Raw genomic sequence first — 14906 nt, 5'->3', positions numbered from 1 at the left:
TGGAGCATTTCAATGTTATCAATTGGTGTGGAATAAACAATGGCTTTCAGGCATCCCCACAAGTAAAAAGTGGAGTTAAGTCCAGGAGCGTGCATGGCAGGCAATGGGTCTTGCACGACCTATCCATTTATTAGGGAATTGTTCATCCAAAAAGTTTCTAGCAGCATGGATAAATTATTATTATTACTAGCCATATAGTGCAAGGAAGCCTGAGGCTTATGCTGCACCAGCTAAAAAAAAAAAATTTCTGAGTTATCCTGAGAGAGAGAGAGAGAGTCAGAAGTAGAAGGGAATCATCAAGAAAGAGAAGAATGATGATATCCAGCTCAGGACCCTGGGTGTGCCAAGCCCATACTCACCAGATGTGAGCCCCTGGGTTAGCTTTAGGCGGAGCACTATCATGCAATGCATGACATCTACAAATGTAACTTCTTCCAACAACTCATTTAAATATTCTCTTAATAGATTGCTGTGGGATGATCATGTTAATCTCCTAGGCAGAACAATAGACCAAATTAAATTGTCTTCAATTATTCTTCCTTATACAATGGATTCCAGTTATTTGGGCCACCGGTTAATGGGGCAGTTGTTTATTTGGGGCAAACCTTAAAAAACAGAACCCAATTGAGAAAATAGCAAGGGTTTACTTTGCTTAATTGGGACAACATGCTGTTTATTCGGGTGCAGAAGACCGCAACACTGGAGATTACCCTACGATTGTCTCTGACCAAACCACATGGTACGGTCAGAGACAATCATTTGGAGATTTCTGTAGGTCACAACCATAAAACAATAAAAACAATTAGCAGTCACCTGTTTATTGGGCTTTTCTGTTAGTGCAATCTATCATAAACAGATAATAAACTCGATCTTATTGAAATTGCGATAATACCGACAGCTGCAATTCTGTGGGTTATTATGGTGAAATGTGTTTACACTTCCATGGAATCCACAATCATATAAAAAAATTAATTTTCAGAGTCTTCTCTTCATTCCTATTTTTAAAACTTCTTAACTTGTTACTCCGTTCTCACTTGTGCGTATCGTGTTACTTGGAATTTGTGTGTGCTGTGTTCTTTGTTATTGATTGCTTATCTTTTTACTGTTTTAAATTTTAACTCCCGCCCACAAATGTCAGTGAACAGAAATGTCTACTAGTTAGTATGTACATATTACAGTATGTATTAATTATTCCGATTTTCACATATCATTTAATTTTTTAATTGGTAAGGTAATAAAGGGTAAATTTGTGCTTAATATATCTTTACTTTTATAGCCTGTGGATAATATTCCTCCTATTTTCGCTAATTAGAATCACTGTTTAACTGAATTAAAATTCAGTTCACAAACATTGATCACAATGACCGCCGCTTACTACACATTGTATAGTGAAGGGTACTTTACTATGGTGAACCAATTGTAAAACGGAATTCCACTGTATTATTAGCTTTTTTTTAAGTGAAACTTCGGATAATTGGGGAAGCCGCTTAATCGGGCCAAAATGCACTAGTCCCGATGTTTCCCAAATAACCAGAATCAACTTTAAATTCATACTGAATTATTACTAGTGTCTATTTTGATTGAACAATAGTGTGGAGATTTTCTTTAGCTCATTGGTGGGCATTTTGAAAATTGACCACGTAATGCCTAGTAAATCCAGCTTCATCAGTAAACAATGCAGCAGATAAAAACTGCTGATCACAAGAAAACATCTGCTGAAACCAAGTACAAAAAGCTTCTTGTGGCAGGAAGTCAACTTCAAGAAGGCCTTGTACTCTGAAGATGATATGGATAAAGCTGTTGGTCCTGTAAAATTCTCTACACAATCACATGTCCCATGTTCTCTGCTGTTGATATCCTTCAAATGCTGTCCCCATCATTTTTTTCAACATGATTAAGGATCCGTTTTCCAAATCAACAGTTATCGTGCTGATGTGTCTACCACCATCTCAAACTTTTTCTAAATGAACCAGTTTCCACAAGGCGGTCATAAATTCTCTGAAGGGTATTATTTTGGCATGTGGCAATTAGGGAAATTATCTACATACAGATGTCTCACCTTGGCTGCATTGCATCTAGCAAGTCCATACACAAGATGCATGTCTGCCGTCACTCGATTTGAATAAGCCTCCATTATCACAGCAAATGCACAGTATCAAAATGTTAATAACAATCTCCAAATGTAGTGCCCTTGTCAGGAGAACAAACTGAAAATCACTCAAAAAAAAAAAAAAAAAAAAAAACATTACGGGGTCTTGTTGATCAAAGCCCCATATGAAATGTCAAGCATTGTTTGTAAACAGTTCAATAGAGCCAGCTATGCTAACTCAGTTTGTGGAAAGAATTGCTGGAACACAAAAATGGCTGTAACTTGGAAACAAGGCAAAATCAGACCTATGTTTGCATGAACTTTTTTTTTATTGTTTTTATGTCCTGAGAAGAATCCCACATGTTATGATACACCCTGTATGTTATAAACCAATTTTTGATAAATCCCATTCTTCCTTTTGCATGGTGTCCACTTAATTATATACCATGCAAGAGGAAGAATGGGATTTATCAAATATTGGCTTCTAACATATAGGGTGTATCATAACATGTCATCTTTCAAGGATTAGCAGCAGCATGTTGTTAATTGATGGGATATCATCTCAGTTTTCCATGCGAAACAAGGAATTCATGTAAACAAGGTTAGTCAAGCTAAGACAGTTTGATGTCTTTGGTTAAGAATACAAAATGGTAAATTCTTTGCATATGTTAACACTAGAAGGAAAGAAATGAACTGCATTTGCATTGTTTGTAAACAGTTGAATAGAGTCAGCTATGCTAACTGAGTTTGTGGAAAGAATTGCTGGAACACAAAAATTGGCTGTAACTCGGAAACAAGACAAAATCAGACCTCTATGTTTGCATGAACTTTTTTTATTATTTTTAGGTCCTGAATCTATCCCTGAAGTGGATCTCACATGTTATGATACACCATGTATGTTAGAAGCCAATTTTTGATAAATCCCATTCTTCCTCTTGTATGGCATAAAATTAAGTGGGCACTTTGCTTTCAGGGATTAGCAGTAGCATGTGTTAATTGATAGGATATCATCTTAGTTTTCCATGTAAACAAGGTTAGGCAAGCTAGGGCAGTTTATAATGTCTTTGGCTAAGAATGCAAAGTAGCAAAGAATTCTTTGCATATGTTAACACTAGATGGAAAGGAATGAACTGCATTTGCCCACTAGATATGAATAGCATAACTATTGATGATCCTGTTCGGATTGCTGACAAACTGATTAAATACTTTGCATCCACATTCATACATGAAGTTTTTAGCGATGGGAATACCAGAAGTATAACAAGTTATAACTTCAAGCTAAATGATTTTGTAATAAATTACAAAGTAGAAGAGAAACATTGAAGCAAACAAAAGAAGGCATGAGAGAAAGGGAGAGGTAAGCAAACCTTTTGCATAATTATGACAACATTCTTGAATTCAGAGAAGGACCGTATAGATAGGAGACATGCAAATGTCTATTCCTGGGGTGGCCAACTTAATTTGTGATGTGATCTACTTTTTTCCTTCAAAATGTGCTGCAATCTACCACTCAAGAATTTAATTGCACGTGGTTAAAAAAGTTAACACATATTGAAAAATGTTTATAAATTTTAAAATTCAATACAATTCAGAATTCGTATTTTAAATTCATACGTATTTAAATTTTTAATTTATGTGAAATTTGTGTTTTCGTGTCATCATCCAAGCTTTCAAAATGGGGATATACTGTGATAAAGCTATCCATAAAGAGTCTTCTGTAGGCAAGCCAGTAAGAGTAGAGCGATTCTTCATCTTTGTATTGTCTCAAATTTGAAAAGGCCGATTCACATAGATATGTGGAACCAAAACAGGAATTTAAAAGTTCACTCCATTTTTTTACATTTGGCTACTTTTCTCGGCAAACATATTTCCAAAAGTCTTTTTCTGATGATCAGGCTTTTAGGAAGATGATATTTCGCAATGTAATAATTTCATTTTCGAGGAATGTTTTCTCCATGTGAAAAATCTGAGCGATTTTTTTTTTTTTTTTTCTGTAATTTGTTCCGTATCTAAATCGACAACATTAAATGGATAAGAAATATATTGAAAAATGTCTTCAATTGTTTTAAAATCACTGAATCTGGTTTCAAAATCGCCCACAACTTCCTCAATTTCATAAACATATTTCTCACTATTAAATTCAAAAACAGGTTATTTTTGCAAAGGATGTTGCATATTTGCAATTTTTTTCCTTTGAGATCCTTAGCCATTGCCAAAAATTGATATTTATGTGCAGAAATACTACCAATCATGTCACCAACATTTTTATATTTTTCCTTGTAATTTCATTTTCAGATCACACAGCCACTCTGTATCTTGTAGCTGCTGATAATCATCTGCCCTTTGATCGACAAATTTTTTAATTTCATTCAGCAAATTTAGAAATCTCTGTAGAAACTTACCCTGACTCAGCCACCTCACATCTGTGTGTAATATTAGATTTGGTTCTTTTTCATCGAATTGCAGTTTGAAAAGTCTCCTTCAAAGAGATTGTCCTCTGATGGAATTCACGATTTTGAAAGCTATGTCTGTAACACATTTAGTATTTAATCTTTTGTTGGTGGATGATACAGTGGTAACTCAAAAAATCTGGGAATTCATCACCCTTTTGACACAATGCGATGAATCCGTTAAGGTGCCCTGTCATTGCTTTAGCTCCATCTGTTGTTATTGATACGACCTTAAATAGTGGTAATCTATTTTTTCAATAAAATTTTTGAATGCTTTAAATATATTAAGACCTCTAGTTCTTCCTTTTAATAAAATCATACCCAGCAGTTCTTTTCTAGTGGCAGAATCATCGAAAACCATACAAATAAAAACGAGCAATTGAGATGTATCACTGATGTCTTTAGATTCATCCAGTTGTAAAGAAAAGGACACGCAATTAGTAATATCAGCTTGGAATTGTTCTCTTGCGCTTTTACTCATTTTTTCGATGTGTCGTATCACAGTATTTCGAGACAATTGCAGATCTTGAAGAGCACTTTTAATTTCATTTTTGTTCTTAAAATTTTCAAAAAGAGAATCTGTTATTTCTAAAAATGCATCTTTGATGAATTGACCATCAGAAAATGATCTGCATTTTTTTTGCAAGAAGATGACTCACTTTAAATGATATTACAGTTACTGCTTTAGATTGCTTGTTGTTGTTTTGGTTTTTTTTTTTTTTAAGAAGCATTAGCAACTAAGGCCCTATTGCTACGGGGATATGCGGTGGTCATTCCCTGACCTTTCTGCATCCTCCATATTTGGTGGCTCACGGGCTTGAACCCCGGTCTAATCAAGAAGCGTGTGCTACACACTGCTGCTCCTGTCCACCTGGCTACGGAGGTGCCCTTTAGATTGCAAATTAGGTGTCGTGATAAATTTTGTTGCACGAATAATCTGGATTTAAGTTCGATTAATTTATTTTTTGTAAGGTTGCTATTAGGCTGAAAATCCAATTAGTATTTACCATGGAGTTCCTTTCTAAATTTCCTTTTTTGGGTATAGCCTCGGAAGCATTGCAAATCAAACAGCAACATTTTTCTTTTATCATTACAAAAAAGTATTCTAGTTCCCACTCTTGATGAAAATGATACGTTTTACTCTTTTTTGTAGTATTTATTTTAAATCAAAGGGTATTAAATTAACCGTCCAGGGTATTAAGTACCATCCAGTTATTAATATTAAGTAACCTGAATAAGAATTTCACACATACACTATGCTCTCCACAATGTAACTGTGTGAATTTTCAGTCGACAACAGGGGCTCACATCTTGTGAGTATGGGCTTAGCACACACACAGGGTGCTGAGCTGGATATCATTATTCTTCTCTTTCATGGTGATTCTCTGCTCTCTCTCTCTCAGTGTAGCTCAGGAATTTTTTTTCATCTGGTGCATAAGCCTCAGGCTTCCTTGCACCATATGGCTTAATAATAATAACAGGCTTGCTTAAAGTAGACACATGCAACGGATTTGTAATAAGCGTATGCAGTGGGGCACATAATAATAACATTTAGATTTTGACTAATCTATTTTTTATATAAATACAGTATATTTAAAATTCGTCGTGATCAACTGAAATTTAAGCCGCGATTGACTCGTTGGCCACCCCCTGGTCTATTTTATTAAGAAAGGAGGATAAAAGGGCAAAGTGAGTAATTACAAACTTAAATTCTGTACCTGGAAAAATAATAGTGGTTGTACTGAAGGATCATCTTTACAGTAATGTAGTTATGTGAAAATTGCAATGCTGATTTGTTAAACGTGGATCATGTCTAATTAGCTACTATTACACAGTAACAAAGGAACTGGATAATTTTGACATCATATACGCAGATTTCAGTAAAGCTTTTGACATGTTTTGCATGAAAAGCTACTGTGCAAATTGGAGCAGTGTGGCATTGTGTTGAGTTACTGAAATGTATGATTGAGTGGTAGAAGACAGGATTGTGGTTATAAATGGGCACTGCCCTTTTTTTGGAATAATGTTATTAGCAGAGTCCTTAAGGTTCAGTGCTGGGGTCTGTACTGTTTTCGGTATTTATTAATGGTATTGATGAAGGCATATCAAACTTATTTTCTAAGTTTGCAGATACTACCTTGCCTTTATATCATGGTTAATGACAGGAATCAATGCAAAATAATTAGGCAGATGGGCTGAGAAGTGGCAACTGAGGTTTAATTTTGATAAATGCAAGATACTGCATATAAGCAGCAATAATCCCACAATTGGTACCAGTTGGATGGTACCACAATTGAGGTGGTGGAGTGTGAAAGAGACCTAAGGGCAATTGTACAGTCCAACATCATGAAATTTTTGGAATAGTGCTTGCAGGCAACTAGGAGAGCTCAAGATGTTCTTTAAATAGTATGCAGAAATTTTTCCAGAAAGGAAAAGGAGGTGATTATCCTATTGTATAACACAGTGGTTCGGCTGTATCTTGAGTATTATGTACTGGTCTGGAAGCCTCATTTTAAGAAGGATGTGTATCTGTTGTAATGGAGGCATAGAAGAGCAACAAGGTTAGTCAAGGACATGAAAGAGTATCCTCTCCAAGAGAGACTTCAGTTCTTAAGTCCTTAAATGGATTGAGTAAATTATGAGGGTGGTGTCTTAACTCTTGCTCAGCTAATATACAAAGGGGGGTGATAAATTCAAACTGAAAAAGGATGGTTGTAGAATATGTGTAAAAATTTATTTTCAGCCAGAGTGATTTGTTGTTATAACATATTTCTGTCTAATGTTATGAAAGTGGGTAGTTTTAATAAATTTAAGAAAAAAAATAGGGCAAATTATTGGAGAGTGGTTAAGAATAGTCCCCCCATTTTTGGCTGATGCTATATAAAATTGCTTTCTTACATCATTTGCCACTACTGGTACTAATTGGTCATCCAATTTTTCCATATTTACGAATACTACTTACAGTTCACTAGCTTACAATATCACTTTTTTTATATTTTAATTAGTTGATTGGATTTATATTTATATCCAAATTCATTTATAATCCTTCTTAAATGTGTAGTACTTCCTTTAAATATTTTGTCTTCTTCTTTCAATCCTTGAAAAATTGGCCCTTATTGTTGGAAATATCTGATTTGTTACAGAAAATGAGTTTATAGTTATATTTTACGCATTTATAAAATTGCCAATTTCAGTTATAGGATGAATATGAAAACACTAGATTTAAGATTCACAGGTTTCATTGGATTTCACATCATTTCTTATTGCTCACATGCTCTGCAAACACAATCCAGGCTATGCAGAATTGGATTCAACTGCTTTGTAAATCATAGGAGTTTCATTTTTAGCTTCCTTTTCCTAAAATGCTATTACTCAAGAAAGAATTTTCCTGTTTTTTGACCATGTAAAACTTCAACTTTTGACTAATCCTTTTTTCTTTATTCAGAAACAGATGTTACACTTTCAGCTAATAGTGGACATTATTCTGATTGGCTGAACTTCTGCACACATTTTTTTTTTCTGTGTCAGCACACCTGGTGAGAGCTATAGTTTTGAAGGCAATTCAATTTCTGATATATCACACAATTTGTACCTCATTATAAAAAAAAATTGGACAATCCAGAATTATCAAAATCCAGCACTTTTGAATTTTTCTCTGGTGAACTGTAAGCAGTATTCATAAATATGGAAAAATTAGATGACCAATTAGTACTAGTAGTGGCAAATGATGCAAGAAAGCAATTTTATATAGCATCAGCCAAAAATGGGGGGACTATTTTTCCCACCCTTCCAGTAATTCGCCCTATTTTTTTCTTAAATTTATTAAAACTACCCACTCATAAAATATGTTATAACAACAAATCACTCAGGCTGAAATTGTACAAGTGTAGAGAGGAAATGGGCTGCTTGGACTTAAAAAAAAGAAAGAAAAAAAAACCACAAGTGTCGCATGTATCCATTATTAATTGGTTCATTTGTAGTCAGCTTCATTCAGAATTGCATGGACTGTAGGTTATACATTAGTGCATTAGTTATCCGGGGTTAACTGCTAATGATAAAGATACTTTAATTTCCATACAACCTAACATTTTTTTATAGTAATACTCCGAATGAACTAACAGAATCATCTTAAAGACTAAATTTAATTTTTAAGATGATTTGATTGCTGAATTCAAATCACAATTTATATTCATATTAGAAAACATTGGACAACTGCAATGTCATATGGAGGCTGGATTTGGACCTACCATTTATTTCTTGAGCAGGCATGCTGTCTACTGGACCAATCCACCACAAGTTCACCATTTGTCGTATGATGGCTATCAGTCTGTAGAGATTAGGCATCAGAGATACTGTGTTATCTAATAAAAATATTCAAGTGTGATTTCCCAAAGTATTTTTGGATAATTTAGTTAGCAAAAAGCATACTTGTTTTATTATACAGTTGGAAACTATTCTTGAATTCACATCAGGAAGATTATTTTGTCTGACCATGTGACTGCATTAAATTTTATTGCCTGCTCACCTGAGCTTGCCAAGTATAGAATAATACAAGTTACTCCTTAATACTAGTACTTAGGCTATGTACATAACTTTCAGAAAATCAGATTTTACAATGTGCTATTTTCCAAGGATGCCAGATTTGAGGTTTTATATATTGTACTTAGATGAAAACAAAATATAATATATAATATATAATATACAAAATATAAAATAAAATAAAGTAAAAACGAAAATAAAACAAGCTGTCTTGATATTCCATGATTTTATCTTTTGACATTTTTTGTCAACCTTTGGAAAATTAAAAGTAGTATTACAATAATTAAATAAATGAAGTAATACTAGTGCAAGATGGGAAGACCATGGCACTTATTATCAGCTTACTATCCTATTACTCTCTCTCTCTCTCTATATATATATATATATACCATTCTGAGGATACGAGTTGATTCTGTCCATCGAATTCATTGTGTGAATAAAGGCCTTATCTATCTTCTGGTTTTGTGATAATAGTAATGGAGACATGGAATGCAAGGAAGCAAGCTTATGTAGCATCAGCCAACAAAAAAATACACACATCCATTCCCTCTAAAAGTTTGTCCAGTTCCTCCTTGAATTTATTTAAGCTATCAACTTCCACAACGACAGATGGAAGTTAGTTCCAGCAATTAACAACCCGCTAGCTAAAGGCAAATTTCTGCACATCTATTCTACCACTGTCTTTCCTCAATTTGAATTTGTTCCCCCTTAGGTTCGTAATCTGAGCAAGTGGAAGAATCCCATCAGAATTCAGCATGCTCAAAGACTTATACACCTCAATCAGATCACCTCACAGGTGCCTCGTCTCCAGCCATTGCAATTTGCAGACCTTAAGCCTTTCTTGGTAAGAGGACCTCATCGTTCCCCTCACCAATCCTGTTGGCCTTCTCTCTGCACGCTAAAGCAACTCTACATCCTTCCTAAAATGAGGCCTCCAGACCTGTACTCAAGACTTGGCCTGACCATTGCCTTATACAAAGGGATAATCACCTCCTTTTCCCTACTAACAAAATTCCTCTATGACCTGCTCTGGCAGCCTGTCTGCATTGCTCAGAAAACTTCATATCTGACTGCACAATTACTCCCAGGACTTTTTAATTTACTACCACCCTAAGTGTAGTACCACACTTTGTACTAGCCCATCTACCCAAATTTTCTAGATCCTGTTGCAGTAGCACACTGCCATTTGTGGATGATATAAAGGTTGGAAGGGTTGTTATTAACAACCCTTCCAACCTTTATATCATCCACAAACTTCGATATTAAGCCTGATATACCTTCATCAGTATCATTGATAAATATACAAAACAACAGTGTGCCCAACACCAAACCCTGGGGGACTCCACTAATAACATTAGTCCACGATGAGCAGCGTCCATTGATTACCACTTTGTCTTCTCCCACTCAACCACTGAGTGGGAGAAGACAGAAATTTGTTCACAAACCAGAAGTTGTATGAGTGGTCATGTAGTTATCATGTTTGTCACATAGTTATCATGCTTTTTGTTTTTCATAGTAGTTGGTTGGAGATAATAAAGAATTTCGTTAATCTAAAAGTTCTACTTGGTTTCGGCAGATGTTTTCTTGTGATCAGCATTTTTTATCTGCTGCATCACTCACTTTGGGGGGGGGTTCCTTTCAATTAGGGCTTTAGTTACCTGATCAGAGGAGAGAGGGGGAATAGGATCTCCCCCATGAGTTATTCTGGAATTTTCAGTCCTCACAATATGCAAATTAACTGTTGAACTTGCACATGTATAGATATAAAGAACTAGCACAATACAGCCTAAAATGCTGATCTACCATAATAATATCTGAAAGGCTGACAGTGACTGTAAAATATTTGTCATAAATATCTCTTACCTCATTTAAACATTTTAAATCAGCTGAGGGTACTCTTTGAAAGTTTGTTATAGTTCCTGATTTTAAATCCTTTGCAAGTTTTGTTTTGTTTTCATCAACACTGATAGAAACATTATACATTTTTCTCAAAAAAAAAAAAAAAACATTTTAAATTCTAATGCCTGATTATCACCTTTTGGTTTTTGCTTCCTCACATGAACCACACAGTTCAAGAAGTGAGTCTCATTATAAATAAGCTTTTACTTTTTAATTAATATTTTAGCACAGTTTTTTTTTTTTAATCTTATATTAGGATTTTAAAAAAACTTGTACAAAATTATTGGATGATACTGAATGCAAACACTAATATTATTGATATAAAATGCAGTTAATGAAGGCTTAAAGGTGTTTAAGAACTAATTTCTTTCTTAGGAACAGAACCCTTTTTTTTTTCTTTTCTTTTTGTGTGTGTGTGTGTGCTCGTGCTACCCTGACTATTGTTATTAAGGGTTTGTTTACCAATATTTTGAAATTGTAACGTACAAATCAGGTGAAAATTTTTGATATAAAGAACAGTAAAATAATTACTAGTAGTGGCAAGTTTTGCCAGGAAGCAAACTTAAGAGCATCAGCAAAAAAAAAAAAAAAAAAAAAAACACACACACACGCGTCATTTTTCCATTCCTGTAATAATTTGTCTAATCCTTTTATTTAAACTCCCACTTTCACAACCTTAGATGGAAGTTTGTTCCAGCAATCAATTACATACTCTGAAAACAAATTTTCACACATCTCTCCTGCAACAATCCTTTTTCAGTTTAAATTTATGTTCCCTTATGTGTGTCATCTAAGAAACATTGATGCCATCAGCATTTAATTACTCAGTCCATTTAAAGACTTTAAATGCTTTAATCAGGTCTCCTTGCAGATGCTGTAATTTACAGAACTAAAGTCTTTCTTGATAAGCAAAAAAACTTCTTCGTAACAAAGAAAAACAACAAAATTAGTCAGAGGCACAAAAGGGTATTTGCCTTAATAAGAGAGAGAGACTTCATTGGAATGAGTGCAGAGAAAAGCAGTTAGAGGCACAGAAGGATATTTGTCTTCCTTACCAAGAGACTAGGTGAGAGACAGATAAACAAATACCTTTGTGTTCCTTACTAATCTTGTTGCTTTATTTTTCACTCATTCTAAAGAAGTCGTTCATTCAAGTTTAGAATTTTTGGATGTCATTAAATATCTACATTCTTTTTATATACTTTGGTGGGGACGCACTACAAGAGAAATGTTGTCATCCATAGAAGTTTGTTAACAGCAGCACTATGTATTCTCTTTTGCCATTTTAGTTGGTTTCTGTGATGAGAAATTTTTCTATATGCATGAAATATGTAATGGGAAATACTGAGAAAATATGTTTTTCTTATTGTGATTGTTTTATGTAAAACATTTTGAGAACGTCACATCATTATGAGGGATATCTGTTTTATAAATTTATGAGAGTGATGTTGCATAAACCAAAATATTCAAGAAATGTTACTCTCATGAGAGTATGGGAAATTTATTCAACCCATATGGTGACTTATGTGGATGTGCATAAGTTACCATATATTGGAAGATAAGTACACTACCCTACAACATATAACGAGACATGTACTATATGAAAATTATGTAGCTTGAAAAAAAATATTAATAACAAGTAAGACATCCCTGGATCTTAATGATATCAATAACCCTCTGGGAAAACACTTTATGCCAGTTTAAAAAAACAGTGCTGTTTTTGAAATACTACCATATTTATATATTTTTTATATTGTGGATATTGGAATTTTACTGAACCCTTACCTTAAGGCTATGGTTAGTTCTCTGCATGAACTAGGACATCCTGTTTTGACTCGGTTGTTGTTCCAAAACATCCCGTTCAATTCAGATCTGAACTGTGAGTTGGAAATTTCATATTATTTTCCTCAAACACATGTTAATGGTGTTCTGTGTGATACTGAGCATTTTCTTGCTCAGTATCAATATCTCAGTATACATGTTACTTATGGCCCACCCCTTCCCAAAGCATTCATACAATACAAAGTTAAGCAGAATGTCAGTAGATAACGGTATTCACAGTCCATCAGTGGCAACCAGTAGACCAAATAAATTGTGTAAAACAGACCTATACCAAACTTCACTGTTAGTCCAGTAGTCTTTTGGACATACACCGACTCAGAATGGATGCCAGAATGCTGTTCTGTTTCATGAAATGTGTTGGTAATGCCATGTACACCAACTGCATTTTGTACATGTTATCCCAGCAAGAGTTCTGTTTTGAGCCCTAATGTGTCTGATTTCTGGACTGTGTGGTATGATTCTTTACTTCACATGTGCTTCTGCTTATAGTGCACAATGCTATGCAGATATAAGCAGAAACAGTCAATGGTAACCAATTGTATGAAGTTTTTGGCTTGCACTTATCCCAGTTCTGTCAACATAACCTTGGAGTCAATTCTTGTCTGCATCACTACATATGAATAATTACATTACTTTCTTTCTTTGATTCGTGTATTTTGTTTCCAACAGTTGCTGTTGTGTCCCTTTTTTTTTTTCTTTTTGCTATATGGATGTTCCCATTATGTGGTAATCTACAATAGCACCTCTCTTGAAAGGATTTCAGTCATTTTCTTGAACCATTCTATTCTGTCTATCTGAGTGTGCATGCCTTTTATATCTTTTGACTGTTACTGCCAGCTGCAACTTGTGGTACTAACCATTTCTTCTCAGCAGTGCTAAATCCTTGATTCACATCACAAGTACATTCTGAAAACATTTGAGACAAATACTGCCTAAAATTATTTAGCCATTAATTGAAATTTATAATCAATTAATGTAGTAGGAGATTAACAGTAACACTGCTGATGCATGCTGTGCTTTACCACGTGAGGTGCTTGTGATTTGGCTCTTGGCTAAACTGAGTTTTACCGAAGTTAGGGCAAGTGGGGTGAGTTTTTCTCTAGAAGTACTTGAAAAATTTATCAAAGGGTGATTGTATGGCTTGTTCTAGTTAATTCCACTGGTGGTTATGCTGTAGAATTTACTTCCACATTCCACGTTTAGATTATTCTTAATGAAAGAGCAATTGCTACATTCTAATAAAATTTATCAAAGTGTGATTCTAGTTAATTCCACTAGTGGTTATGCTGTAGAATTTACTTCCGCATTTAGATTATTCTTAATGAAAGGGTGATTGCGTAGCTTGTACTAATTATTGCCACTGGTGATTATGCTATAGAATTTACTTCCACATTCCAAGGTTAGATTTTTTTTAATGAAAGAACAATTGCTACATTCTAATAACTAGGTCTCTTTTAGTGTGGTTGGGTGGTTTTGTTTTTTTTTTTTTTTTCTGCCATTAAAATCTTATGCAATTTTGATTTCATCAACACATGATTGTTCAAGCTATTCTAGAACTTCATTTGAAAAGTCCATGAGACTTGATCAGCTTTCAAGTCTTTGGTAACCAAAATTACATATTTTGTTCCACAGTTTTTCCATACATCATTCTTATTGAAAATCTGCTGCTGCTGCTCTCCAGTATTACTAGCTTTCTTAATGTTTGTGATAATTCAAGAACTCCATCATTTATTTTCACAATCCATTTCCCTAAATATGTTGGCTTTTTGACAAAAATTGTGATGGGTACCATCACAATTCAAGTATTGGTTCCATCTTTGTGGGGAAGGCTAATTTCTATAATGTGGATCTTGCTGCCCCCACCGAAGGATTGCCATTATGGCCGTTATTCATACTGACCACATTCGTTTGTGTTCTTCAAATATCACAAATTTTACTTGGTTTAAGAGCTGTGCATTACTGAAGTTTGGTGTCACTATAAAAACTCCAGAAGGATTCCCTAAGTAACATTGTTTTTGTTTATCTTGGGCTTTCTTGGAAGAACTACTGCATTATTTTATTCGGCACTATTGTCAATAGCTAGATCA

The sequence above is a fragment of the Mastigoproctus giganteus genome, chromosome 4 (genome assembly GCF_048544385.1).
Source record: "Mastigoproctus giganteus isolate SK-2022 chromosome 4, ASM4854438v1, whole genome shotgun sequence".
Taxonomy (NCBI): Eukaryota; Metazoa; Arthropoda; class Arachnida; order Uropygi; family Thelyphonidae; genus Mastigoproctus; species Mastigoproctus giganteus.
This window is presented reverse-complemented; position numbering follows the sequence as displayed.